The sequence below is a fragment of the Bombus vancouverensis genome, chromosome 2 (assembly GCF_051014615.1).
Source record: "Bombus vancouverensis nearcticus chromosome 2, iyBomVanc1_principal, whole genome shotgun sequence".
NCBI lineage: Eukaryota > Metazoa > Arthropoda > Insecta > Hymenoptera > Apidae > Bombus > Bombus vancouverensis.
The window spans coordinates 16,963,851-16,977,493 of record NC_134912.1 but is presented as its reverse complement, the minus strand read 5'-3'; positions in this window follow the sequence as shown (position 1 = coordinate 16,977,493).

Sequence of the window (13,643 nt, the reverse complement as noted above, 5' to 3'; positions counted from 1 at the left end):
TTCAACCCATTACGCAAACTACACTTTTACCAGACCGGCGAAACGCAACAGCCAGTAGCGTCATTGTTACGAGATTCAGCGCTGCTTCTTAATTGAGTAAATTCGCTGCAGCATCGCGATCATGCGAATATCCAGACACCAGCTACCATTTCACCGCTACGTCATTCATTGAATTCTAATCGCACAATCTAATCTAAGTTTAACCAATTTCAATTGTTCCGTGGCGTTCACTTTCTAATTCTTTGGACAATTTGAAAAACTATTTAGTCTCTTTATATATGGTTTGTAATATATCGTAAGTGTTCTTCGTTCTGGTTTCGATCACGAGATACGTATATTAATAATTTAATATATTTTGGAATTGATCGTTAATTCACAGGTAGATTTTATTCTTGTTTTAATACATCGTTATGTCTACGTCCGAAATAGATCGTCATATGAATATTTCCAAAAACGAGAACCCGTCGATTTTGCGTTTATCGATCATTTTCTGTCGAAAAAGATTCCCTGGCATTCGTTTGTTCTTTATTATCTGCGCTCTGTCAGTGAGGATCGTTCGTATCGTTATTCCATATCTGAATACAAATTGATCGCTTGTTCAATTTCACTAATCTTTCTTTTTTAATGTCGTTCGATTTATGTCTACGTATATATAGAAATATCCAACGTAAAACAGTCGTGTTATGATATTTAGATAATGAAACAAATCTTTATATTTGCGTTATAATTTCAATCGAGCTTCCGATATCTCGTTATACTAATTGGTACGAATATACTCGTAAACGATCAATTTAAAGAAATCTTCGTTCACATTTCGTTTGCCTGTGTTCATAAAAATATGAAATCGCATGAACGCTCGTAATTTAGTAATTGATATTCAGGATCGTCTCAGTGTTTAGTCCGAAACACGCAAAAGGAAAGAAGGAAAGAATGGAGGAAGAACGAGGAATAATTTTATAAAAGGGCGAAATAACGAATCGCGAATTGGCCGCACCTAAATTACTCGCCTTTTCGGTCGAAAGTGTCCATTATCGTGGATTTCCCCGATCAATTGGGGTTTCACGATGACGATAAGCGTCTCAACTTCGTGATAATGGTGTTTCGAGGATAAAATGGTACGATTCGAACCGACCATCGCCTCGCGGCTCGCTCCTCCAGACGAGAACCGATCTTATTCGTCGGGTTGCATCGTCGAGGCGCTTAATCGCTCTGGAAAACAATGGAAATCGACGATAATGGATCGTCGTTTTGGGGGTGGTTCGCATGATCGTTCGTTTCTGCTAATGCGTCCACGATCACGATACATCTCGCTCAGAACGATCGCATCGCGTGAAACTGTTCGCTTTCTCGAGATGGAATAAAGGTAAACGACGTCTCCCGAGACAGGAGCCGAGCCTTTCTGGCCTTTCACCGATTCTTCGGGCCGATCGACTTCTTCTTACGTCCAGACGGACCTCGAAAAATTACGTCAAGGTGGGATTTCCTGTACAAAGAGTAACGCGTTTCTGTTTTTTCTGACTGCTTTCCAACTGTTGCGTTCATCTCAGCCGATATGTTCTATAGCAAAGGTGCGTCACACCTTTGTCCGTGCAAGTCTCACGATACCTAAGAAAAAATAAGACGAAAGTATAAAGTAACTAAGAGTTATTAACACGTTGATGTATTAATGTGAACGTAATTAAGAATAGAAAGAGAAATAGCGAAGAAAAGTGGCGATTCTGCGGTCTGTGTTAATTCAATCGATATCTTACAGAAAGGAAGAACTTCTACAACGTCTTCAAAGAAAATTAAACAAAAATTTTAATCTTCTTTTACGTTTAATCTTCTTACGGTGTAATAAACTGACAAATAACTCGGAATAACCAACTCGGAAGATAATTGTCGTTTTATTACATCGAATATTAACAATTGTTCGTTACGCGCGTGCTAACACTCGAGACGTGGTCATTTGCGAAAAGATAAATTCGATCAGCGACTTATAAACGTTTAGAGTTCCGACGATACTTTCGAACAAATAGAACAAACTTCTTCTTTATCCTTATCCTTTTCAAGTTATAAATAAAAAAATAACATGTGATGCTTATCTAAATAATAACTCGATTTATGTCGATTTACAATACCAAAGATTTTGGTAGTCATCATGGAACATAGATGCTTCGAATTGCACAAAAGCACGTTTAGCGCTACGAAGCTCACAGAACCATGATCTTTCGGTCCCTTTGTTCTTCCTGGCAGGTCAGCCGCGACCACAATGACTCTTCTGTCTGTGGTCAGACGAAACAGAGGCTCGAACAGCTCATGCGAGGATTTGAATGATGCTCGTAGTACAGCCGCGTTACTGTGAATCGACCTATCGGATCTGATCGTGCTGCACTTCACCGGTGAAAGTTGCACTGTTGCGCGTTGAACAAAGATATACGGGATAAGAATTACTTGGCAGAGAGACCGGTCCGAGGATCCATTCGAGAATTATTGGCTCTGATCTTGCAGAAATTTTGACGATAATTTAGCTTTTACCTTCTTGCTTTACTTTTACTTTTATTCGCCGATGAAAGTATCGAAGAACGTAAGGATCGATTTACGACGAGAATTCGAGGTACGATTGCGTTGAACGTGTAAAATCGGTTCATCGTTGATTCAGCGATCGGACAGGTTAGACAGGATTTTTTTTATTTCATCGTGGATTAGACGTGATGCAGGAGCTTAAAAAGATTACGTGAATTGAGTGGTGAGGGGTAGACCGCCGGTAATTAATTCCATGAGTTAATTGGCGTAGAATGGGAAATCTAGTTAATTTGGAAAGGATAAGAGGCGTAGTTTTAGAGGAGTAGTTTGAGTCGTGCTTTAATTTATCTCGTCTTTTGCTTCTTTTTCCTACGAAATCTAGATTTTATCTAATAAAAACGCGTATGCTTGAATAATTTCTCAACTCCTTCCGTGTAATAATAAATCTGTTTCGCTATGAAAAGATGTTGAATTACAAAGTTCGGAATTTAGTCGACAACTTTTACTCTGTGGGATTTTCATTTCTATATAATTTAATATATTTAAATAATCGATATTTCTGTAACGCAACTTCCTATCATCTTTTTTGTATATTTGAAATTATTTCTATAGAGCGACTGGAGTATAAATCGGGAAATATCTCACAATCGTAAATTCAACTAATCTATATAATAAAACGTATTGTTTCTGTTCTCTGTTCTATAATATAGAATTTAGAAATTACATTTCCCGCACTCCGAAGCGCCAGAAATGTAGAACAGGTTTTAAAAAATTATTTATAAATTAAGTGTATATGAATTATATTTAGAGCAGGAACTTTCCCTGTTTTGTACCTGTTATCGTATATTAATTCGTCTTTAAATCGTCATTTTTTTACATTTATTTAATGGTTACAAAAATCCTCGGTAGTTTGCAAGTAAATTAACAAGCTCGAAATATTAATCATCAACTTCCGTCCATTAGTTGGCTATTCAAAACAAGCATTCACCATTCAACATAAATTCTACCACTTCGTCTGCGTATCACAGAAAAGTCTTCCTATTCAAGCCATTCAATCCACCATCAAGGAATTCGATTCGCTCGTAAACCATCTCGACTCTCGAGCAGAATTCTTTCGCTTGGCCTGTTATTCCTGGCGAAACGTAGCTGGGATCCGCCAAGTTGCACAATTTCCTTCTGTTATTCGATCTCGATCGTTGATTCAGTGTCCAGAAATTTCGTTCTCCTCTCTGTCGTAAGAATTAACCTTGCTTCGCGTCGCGTTTCTTCTTCTTTCTGATTCTGCTTTTATCATTTACAACTCGTTTATCGCCCCTTTCGACGATACACGACGATGCATCGTGTTTCGATCATTTTTACGACAAACCTATTTCTAATATCATCCACCTTAAACGGTCTATTGTAAGCGATAATTGTCTGGTTTTAATCGCAAGATTTTACAATCGTACGACGTGACTTTTTGGAGTGAAAACACTTTACGGTGTAGAACCACGTTATACTGGAAAAGATTGAAAAAATTGACGCCAAGCTAAACATTTTTTAATTAAATGCTTCTTACTACGTTGCTATCAATCGTTTATTCTGCTGCGTATTTATGATATCCGTTCGTTGTTTCTGTTCGATATCATTTTATAGCTCGTCGAAAAAAATTTCGTTTCAGACAGATTTCTCTACATTTATCCGACCATACGTTCGGTGAAACCCGCAATTAGAATCTACTCTGCGCAAACACGTGCTTTCTAATTGAGTCCTCCTTACAGTTGAAAATTAAGCGCCTCTTTGCAATTTAGTGGATTTACAGCGTTTCATGCGATTCGTAAATTCAGTTTTCGTCGCTCTTTGTTTCATTTTCCGCAGAATTTTTGATAAAGAGACCAGGAAACGTGGAACACGCTTCACTGTTTTGCAACGCGTCCTACTGTTTCAGACACTCCACGGACATTGATGTATGGAACAAAGACGAATCATACGGAAAGGGTTGATCCGATACAATAAAACTTGGCATGTCGTTGGCAAACGAGCTCGATACAAATTGTATCCTTTCGCGAACGTTTGCAATCTCCGCAGCATTATGCGAAGTGGTGAAAGTTCCGCTGTTGCAGGCACCCAAGGTGTAATGGAGTAAGTATAGCGCAGGCTGGGCGCGGAAAACTAGCCAGAGGGCGGCTGGTTCAACGTTCAAAGCGGACTCAAAGCAACAATAGCTCGGCGTGTTTGCGTTTGCCGATCGATGCAATCGAATTCGACCGACCAATGCGGTACGATGGTTTGATCATTTCGGCTTTTGGCTATCGTCGATATGTTAGCACGGGGATCGACCGAAGCAGTCGAAACGGTTTTCTTGCAGCTCTACATAAATTGCGAATAAATTTTCTTTTTATCCTTTTTGTCGGTTATAAAAAGCGGATAACGACATGCGATATTTGATCGAAGAGATCGATTATCGGTTTCAGATCGCCAAAAGAACTCAGAAATTTACAAGGAAAGCAAACTCGGTATATTTTGTCATCTCGAAAAACAATTTATCGCTAGCTTCGTCAAACTGTATTGCGACAAACTATTTTAAATCAATAACGTATTCACGATACCGTAGCGTTTCTATCTATCAAACCAGTTAACATTTCAAATTGCCAGAAGATTTCAATACTCAATATTCTGGAACTAATTCCACGTATTTATAACATCACTTTGAAAGATCACTGCAACGCAGTGACCTAGCGTACTTCTACCATTTACGAAATTCGACGCAATTATGGCAACATGGATGATCGTAAATATACAGAAAATATAAAATATTATCGTCACATACACGTACATACAAGCATTCGTCTATATCGGCGGTGAATTGCGAAATACGCGAGCATTCTCGATACCGAAAGAGCAAGGGAATCTCTCTCACCGCGAGATGCTTCCCCGGCACGTGACGTAATATTACGTGCCTCACGGTCAAGAGGTGAAAACTGGTCGGACCTGCTAGCGTTGGAGAGATTTTCTCGCTGAAAAACCCACGTATCGTCGAGTTTATAGGCCGTGAGCATCGATCGGTGTTCTTCGTTTTTTCGCTCTTCGGCGTCTGCTTCTTCGTCTGTTCCTTCGAATAGGTGTCCTTGCGGAGTTTCAAAGTTGTAATTTGTAACGCGCACGCTTTCGTACTTGCTCCTCTGCGTGCAACGGAAAGAGGAGAAAAAAAGCAGCGAGGGAACGAAGGCGAAAGTTTTACAAAGTACAAAACGCTGACATTGGAAACAACGGTTTACAAAGAGTTGCACTCTTGGAATTAGTTTAAGGGGAAATGAAAACTGTTGATTATACGTTTCACCAGTGCGGGATGTTTCGAATATCTTTCGAGATGTTTTGTTGGAAGAAGCTTTAAAAGCGGCTGTTTCGCAGAATAATAATCGAGGAAAATGCTTTGAAGGATAATTACAGAGCTCTTTAAATACGAGCCCTGTGTTTAAATACGTTACACGCGACAGATTGTGGATAAAGAGATACGATAAATAACGCGCGATTAATCTGGTCTCTAATTTTACAGATATCAAAAAAGTAGGTTTACAGGAAAATAACGTCCGTGGCATCGATCAAAGAACAAGGGGAAGGTAACAGCGCGAAAACTTGTCTTGTCTAAATATCCAAAACACTGGTGATAGTTTTATCAAAAGCCTTTCAAAAAGCCAGGCGAACATATATATGCCAGAACCTCTCGACAAAACACACCACGAAACAAGCATCTCCACGAGAAGCGTTAAATCTAAAACACGCGACACCACGGCAAATTGAGCTTTTTCTATGCGAAAAAACAAGTTGCTCGCGTCCTATGTACGTCGAAACAGAGTAAAACGAAAAGCTCACGTGTATATACGTGTATGTGAACTACGTTAAACTGATATCGCGAGATATATTAAATCGATCAAAATATTAAACAAATAAAAGTATCTATAAACCAATTAAAGTATAGTATTAATTAACAATTACATGGTGGTGTAATATCGCGTAGCTTCACAGTGTTCTTTAAAAACGAGAAGGAAGAAAAACACGTAAACCGTTCAACGAAGAGAAACTCGCCTATAGAATGTCGAAGCAAGAGTGTCGCTGGGACTCGATTGATTTATCGATCTTACAGATCTATATCGTGGATGGTCGTGGTCGAGGCCACTAAGGAGGACATAGCGGTTGCTTTCTCGTCGTTGCTTGGTCGAGAGAGGAAAAATAGGGGACGATGTTCTGAAAATACAGGAAATCCGATGTTCTTACGGTCGTTAAGGTTAATGGGTATCGAAGTAGCGTCGGTGGAAAGCTAGAAAGAAAGAAATATATATTGGAGAGAGGGTAGGGTGGCTTGGGTGGTGAAGCATGCCGGTAAAAGAGCGGACAAAGTGGTGGAAAACGGCGATAGTTGTCACGAGCATTGGCCATTCGGGGTTTGGCTTTTGTTATTTTCAAGCGGACGGTGAAATTAATCATTTATTATTGGCTTATAATTCCCGTTTAATTACTGTCCCGTTTCGTCGGCATGAGCAGCATGTGTTGTGTATTATTCGTTTAACATTGATCAAAACATTCGTTTAATTCGCCTCGACGATGTGGATAACAATTAACTTCGCATTAACGGCGTATTATTTGGCGAACGAGTTTGCCGCATCGCGCTGCTCTCTCGTCAGATTTCGCGCCACCATTATCCTGATTAGAATGATTAATGCCCTGCTGAATTTTCCTCCTGTTTAAATCGTACCGTTAAACGCAGTCGTAAATTTCCTCGGCTACGATTCCATGCGCTTTCCGATTCAGATTAAGGAGATAGCTGAATGAAATCGTCGAGCTATAGCTACGTGAATGAGGCTCTTCTATTGGGTGTATGTAAAAGTAATGGCTGTTACATTTGTGTTAGTTAAGATCGGAGTAAGATTTTACAGAGATGGAAGAAATATTGGCCAAGTAATTGGAGTGATTTGAAATTAAATAGCCAGCGGTGAGAAGACGATCACAGGGAATAGATAAATTCAACGAACCAGAAGAAGATAGATGCATCGCGCACATTATCCGACGATATTTCATTTCGATCGGCCACCTGTTTGTTGTTATAACGTTTACAAAATGTAGAATTAATACAATTTTAATTTCGTATTTAATCGACGACGGGAAATAAGTATCAGTCGTGAAAATTCCTATATACTTTGAATATTTCATTTATCAAGTGCATCTACGCGTCTTTAAATTTCTCATAAAAATCCGCCACCTAAAGATCATCGTTAAGCTTGCGACTAGTAACGCTGATAGTAACGAGATGTTTATACGACGAAAGATGTTCCGTGGTTTAAGTACGAAAAAACGTTCTCTATTATGACGTCGTTTAACACGGCTATGTCATAAATAATAACGCCATGATCATGCCCTTCCCCATATTCGAGGTAGAGTTCAGAGATACATTGGAAAATTACTTGTTAAGGTATAGAGAGGATTTGGAAGAACAAATAGCTTTAAATTTTATTTAACTTTAAAATTTAGCTTAAAAATAGCTTTAACTTTAAAATTTATTTACAAATTATTCAGCTCTACATGTACGTTACTCTCTGAAGGACTCGCTAACCTACTCGCTTGGTTGCTTCTTTTCTTCTGATTCATTCTAATCACTTTTAACGGCTTTTAATATCTTCTAATCGCTTTTAATCGCTTTTGTCATAACCGAGACCTGGACGTCCTTCGATGCTCACATACACTCTCACACGTACAGTATAAATGTATCATCTGTTTAACACTACTGACAAATAAATAGCGATATCGACGTTATATAGACAAGGTAGCTCTGTTTGAAGATTATTATTGTCAAAAAGAATTGGAGAAAATACCGACCCAGCAACCTTCTTGTACTCGTCAGGATTTTCACAATCATTCCATTCGTACAGATATGTATACCTGGTGATTTATTTTTCACTGCCGCAGGCGAAAGACACGAACCTGCTACGAATGCTTTCCTGACAAGACCGCTAGCAAATCTCAGACGAAGCGCACTTTCCTGCTCTTGTTACTCGTTCTTCCTACTTTCTCTTATTTCGCTTCCGTCTGTATGCAACATTTGGGACATTATTCTTTTAACATTGCAACTTCAGATATTTTGTAATGTCGAACGATACAACACTTGGCAACATATCACCGTTAATATCACCGCAATATCCTAGGGCGACGTCATTCTTAAGAAAGACGATATTCTTTGTTCAAAAATATTACGCAAACGTGAAATAATATTGGGTTGTCCGAAAAGTTTCTTTCGTTTCATGAGGAAACAATAGACGCACAATGTTTTTTGGTTTATATTATTTTGTCGAGTTAAGTACGATCCATTTTGTTCTGTTGAGACAAAAACCGCGACATTTCACAGACTTGGTTTCACGTTTCTATAAAAGTGCATTGTAAAAAACATGTTTGCGAAAGAAAGATACTTTTCGGACAACCCAATAGAAGAAAATATATTAAAAGTAAGGATCGACAGATGGTTTGTAAAGAATCCAAAATTGGTAAAATACTGAAATATTTTTATCCGATGTATCTGTGTAGTATTTAGCCTGAAAATAAGCAACTGGTTTGCGACTCGAAGCAAACAACTCGCAGTCCCTTGTTCTTTATCCGAGCAGTCGACAGAGTGAGAGCTCCGAGAACAAGAAAAAGACCCACGAAAGCGAAAAGCCATAAAGTTTTATAGTCGGACGAACAGTGACATCGTTTGGTAGACGACGAGTAGAATATGTGCGATGCTTTCTCGTTTTAATATCAACGATCCTGACGTGATTGTACGCTGCTCGGCCAATCACTTTTTCATTTGCCGCCATCTCCAGCCTCTCGCTCCTTCTCCGTGTTCTTTCTTGCCCGGTTCGAGAACAAAATCAAGCTGAATAGCATGTCTGACTCGTAATAAGTAATTTATTCGTAATATAATTTACTCGTAATAAGTAAATTATTTCGTGGCAGGACCGTACTAGCTGTCGATTGTCAAGGATCGTGTTATTGTCCAACGTATCACCAGTTCTCACGATCATACGCGGTAAGACACGTCGAATTTACGCCAACGTTCCGGGTAACGCGGGTTTCCTTGGAACTTTGGCTGCACGTCGCACATTTGCAGAGCATCGTATGAAAATTACTCGCGCGTGGAAAACTCAAAAGCCTTATTCCCTTTCTCCTTAAGTTTTAACAACAGAGTGCACTATGATGCATCATAGTGATCCGACCGCGATGAGGCAACTCACTTGTCAGACTTGCCAAAGATCCTGAAGTATATCTTTGTGAGAATCAGCTTGAAATTCTCTTTTTATTAGGTTGTCCGAAATGTCTCTTTCGTTTTATAAGGAAATAATGTTTTTCTGTTTTATATTAGTTTACCGAATTATGCAGGAATATAATAATAGAAATAGAACGAAATGGATCACACGTAATTCAATAAAATAATATAAAACAGAAATTCTATTATCACCTTATGAAACGAAAGAAACTTTTTCGACAATCCAATACTTCTCTAACCTTTGCCTCGTTAAAATGAAATAATTCGATGTCTATCGGAACTGGATACATCGTAAGAATGAGTTTGTAGGTGAAGATGCGTGCGTTTGGAAATTGAAAGTGATTTCGAGGGCGAATAATCGTACGACGCGAGAGTATAATGCTAGTGTTACACGCACGCTCAACGGAAATGAGAAAAAGAGTGACAATCTGAAAATGAGTGGAAGCCTTGACGTTAGGCACGCGACGTGACTAATTGCCGGTCATTAAGGTATCAAACGAGTATTAATGAGTGGAAGTCACGCAGCTACTAAACGATAGTGTAATTGCTTGTTTGGAGTAGTAGTATACGGGTGTGTGAGAAGATGATATCAGAAGATAGGTAGCTTGTGTTTTATTACTATTAGAAGTGCCAACATTTTGTTTACCTTCGGATGAAAGAACATGATGAAGAACGACACGATAACGACTTACTTCTTCGAACAACTTTCTCGAGAATACCAAGATGAAACGTTTTTTTCAGATAACGCGAAGAAGAAACACTGTCATATCACGCAACTAATAAACTATACTGTAACGATCGTTATATCAAATGATCAGCAATTTGTTAATTTCCATTGATAATAATAATGTTAATTGATAATAAGTCTGATAAATTTGATAAGTTTCTCTAGTATCCTGTATCGTATACGCTCATAGAAAAATCGAGATTTACGTAAAATTCTCTCTTTGATGTTATTCATTGTGATTATAAATGCTTAAACCATTCCTGTGTTGCTAATGCATTAAAATATTATTAATATAGCAGTATAGGCATATAATTATAAATCAAAAATACTTTTACCATTTTCTCTTTCGAATCTACAATTTTGATTTAAACGTAGAATATAAAATTTAGGAGACTGCGGAATATTTTATTAATTTTTAATGACTTAGACCGAGCGCCATAAGAATCGAAGATCGTCGATCAAGTGACGTAGTCCATGAAAAGAAAATGACTCTGTATATTTACGAATAATTGATAGTTAATTTCAGCTTAATAAATTGGAGGAATAATTTTAAATTCTTGATTCTAGCTCAGGTACGTTTCAAAAGTAAGTAAATCACATTGCAGAAGCTTTGCATATTCCTTTACTTGGAAATTGGTACATCTGTTTACATAAACATGAAACTCATAAAATTTATACCCACGCACATCCTAAAAGGGAAGTCTCGAAAGTAAGTGGCTCTGAGAGCGTCACAATGAAGATCCCTCCTTGCTTCTTCGTGTTTTCTTTTTATATCGTATCGATAAAATTAAAACGTAACTACTTGGAAACAAGATTTTTACTTCACCACGAAATACCGTAAATTAATTTCTTAATTCCAGTTTCACCGAGTATTTTTAATATTTTACGATTTACCTTCCACTTTATACACGTTATACTCACAAACGTGTACGTACCAATGAAACAATTTCGAAAATGTAGGTAGAAGTTGTCGGATACATATTCAATATATTTTCAATACGGCTCTCAATGTTGTATCAAATGTTTATTTAACGCTTTTACGAAATTTTCTTAAAAGATCGACACGATCATAATAAAGTAAATAAATTTACATATATAACACACACACACAATATATCCATAAAAATTTTCTATTCTAACTGACTTGAGTCTAACTTCGTGAATATAATCGTTTGCATATCTCTAACACATCGTAGCATTATCAAATGTTTTCCACGCTTTTCTTTTCAACCGGTCAGTCGCTAACAGATTCGAGGTGTGATTGGTCGCGTAACGAAGGGTTTGACGAATAAAAGATTCGCGGAGGATGATTAAGACGTAATTAATAGTCGACAGAGGAATGATATTGAAAAGGATCGTATCTAGCTAGCGAGTCTTCCTGCCGCGATGATTATTAGGTTATCACGGAGAAAATCACGAATGCCGCTACTTGCGTCTCGTTACGAGAACTTAAGCGCTTCGATATGGACGGTAATGAACGGCATTGTTTGCCGGCCGATGCCTCGCCGTACGTTTTCATCTCTTCTCTTCCACGGATACGCCGTTAATTATTAAGCGCGTACTCCATCGTCGTTCATTATGCGCCCTACGATCCTTAATATCGCCCTACACCGTCCGATTTATCGACGACCCTCGTCAATAAAAATCCCTACGATCTTTGACTCGCGTTCCTCCTTCGATCTCGTCCGAGTGGCACGAACTGTACGCCGCTGAATCGGCTGAGGCAGTGAAAACACCAGAAAATACGATGTACATAAAGGGAAATGATGCGAACGTTTATTTCATAGGAAGATTATAAACATGGAAGAAATCGAGTAGTTGGTGGAATCGATCGCACGGATGATAAAAGAGATTTCTTTTCTAAATACAAAACATAATAAGTTTGATTTGTATTAATAAGTTTGATCGATATTCCCGAGGTAAATCAATTACGGATGTTTATGCATTTATGTTAATTGTGAATGTACACGATGGAGCGTAAATATAAAAATACGTGAAACATTAAAAATAAAATATACGTTAATTAATTCGTTCAAGCTTCGGTTTATTCGTTGTTGGAGATTGACTGGAAAGTAGAAGTTGCTGTATGATTTATCTCCATAGATAGAACATAACACGCTTAAAAAGAAATTCCAAAATTCAGACGACGAGATCGTTAAGTAGGCCGACCACTTTTTACCGCTTCGAAGAAAGGAAATCGCTTTGACATATTTTTACATAGAATTTAGCTTCCGTAACGTCTTTCGCAAAGATGGCAACAACATTAGAAAACTGAAGATCGAACTGTAGGAAACTTAATTATTTCGGTCGACTCGTATCGCGTTGCTCGTTAAGCGTCGATAAAAAGAACACGAAATAATTAGAGCAGAATTTATTCGCGTACAATTACAACGATAATTTTCAAACGATATGGGTCGAAACGCTGTCCCATCCTATTTGCGAATAGTCGAGGCTAACGTTGAACCAGCTCGATACGAATGCGTGGAATTATTTAACGAAATAGCTCGGTGCTCGCGCGGATCCTCGCAATAATGATGCCTACAGTCGCAAAGTGACTCGACGGAATGAGATTGCAGGCAAGGTGCCTGTCACGTTTAGGATGCAACGCGCATAATCGCTAGACCAAGTATTATACATATGTACATGCACATATACATCGATCCACGGCCATCACCAACGAGTTACAATTGGGTAAACGAAAGTCTAATTAAATTCGAATGATTTCATTGCGAAACGAGGAAGTTTGGTTGACAAAACCCGGTCACCGTACGTTTCCTAGAGACACACAAATGTACGTGACTTTGCTTATTATCGACGTCGTTGTTCGTTGAGAAAATATCGAAACTGCGAATTACATTTTCAGGGATACTTTCGTATAGTGGCTCGTCACGAAATCATCACGCTTATACAAGTATTTTATGAATTACGTGTGTTCCATAAAACATATTGAAATTTCCTCGACATTATAATAACTCGTGAGACTCGACTGGTATAATTGTATTGGCAAAGTATCAGACACATCCGATGCGATAACGCGTTATTTAATCACGTTGAATTATTCAAAGTTTTTAAATTTCGATGTGTATAAAGGTTTAGCGTTTGGAAACTGTGCGCTGAAAATTTTGTTCGGTTAAACAT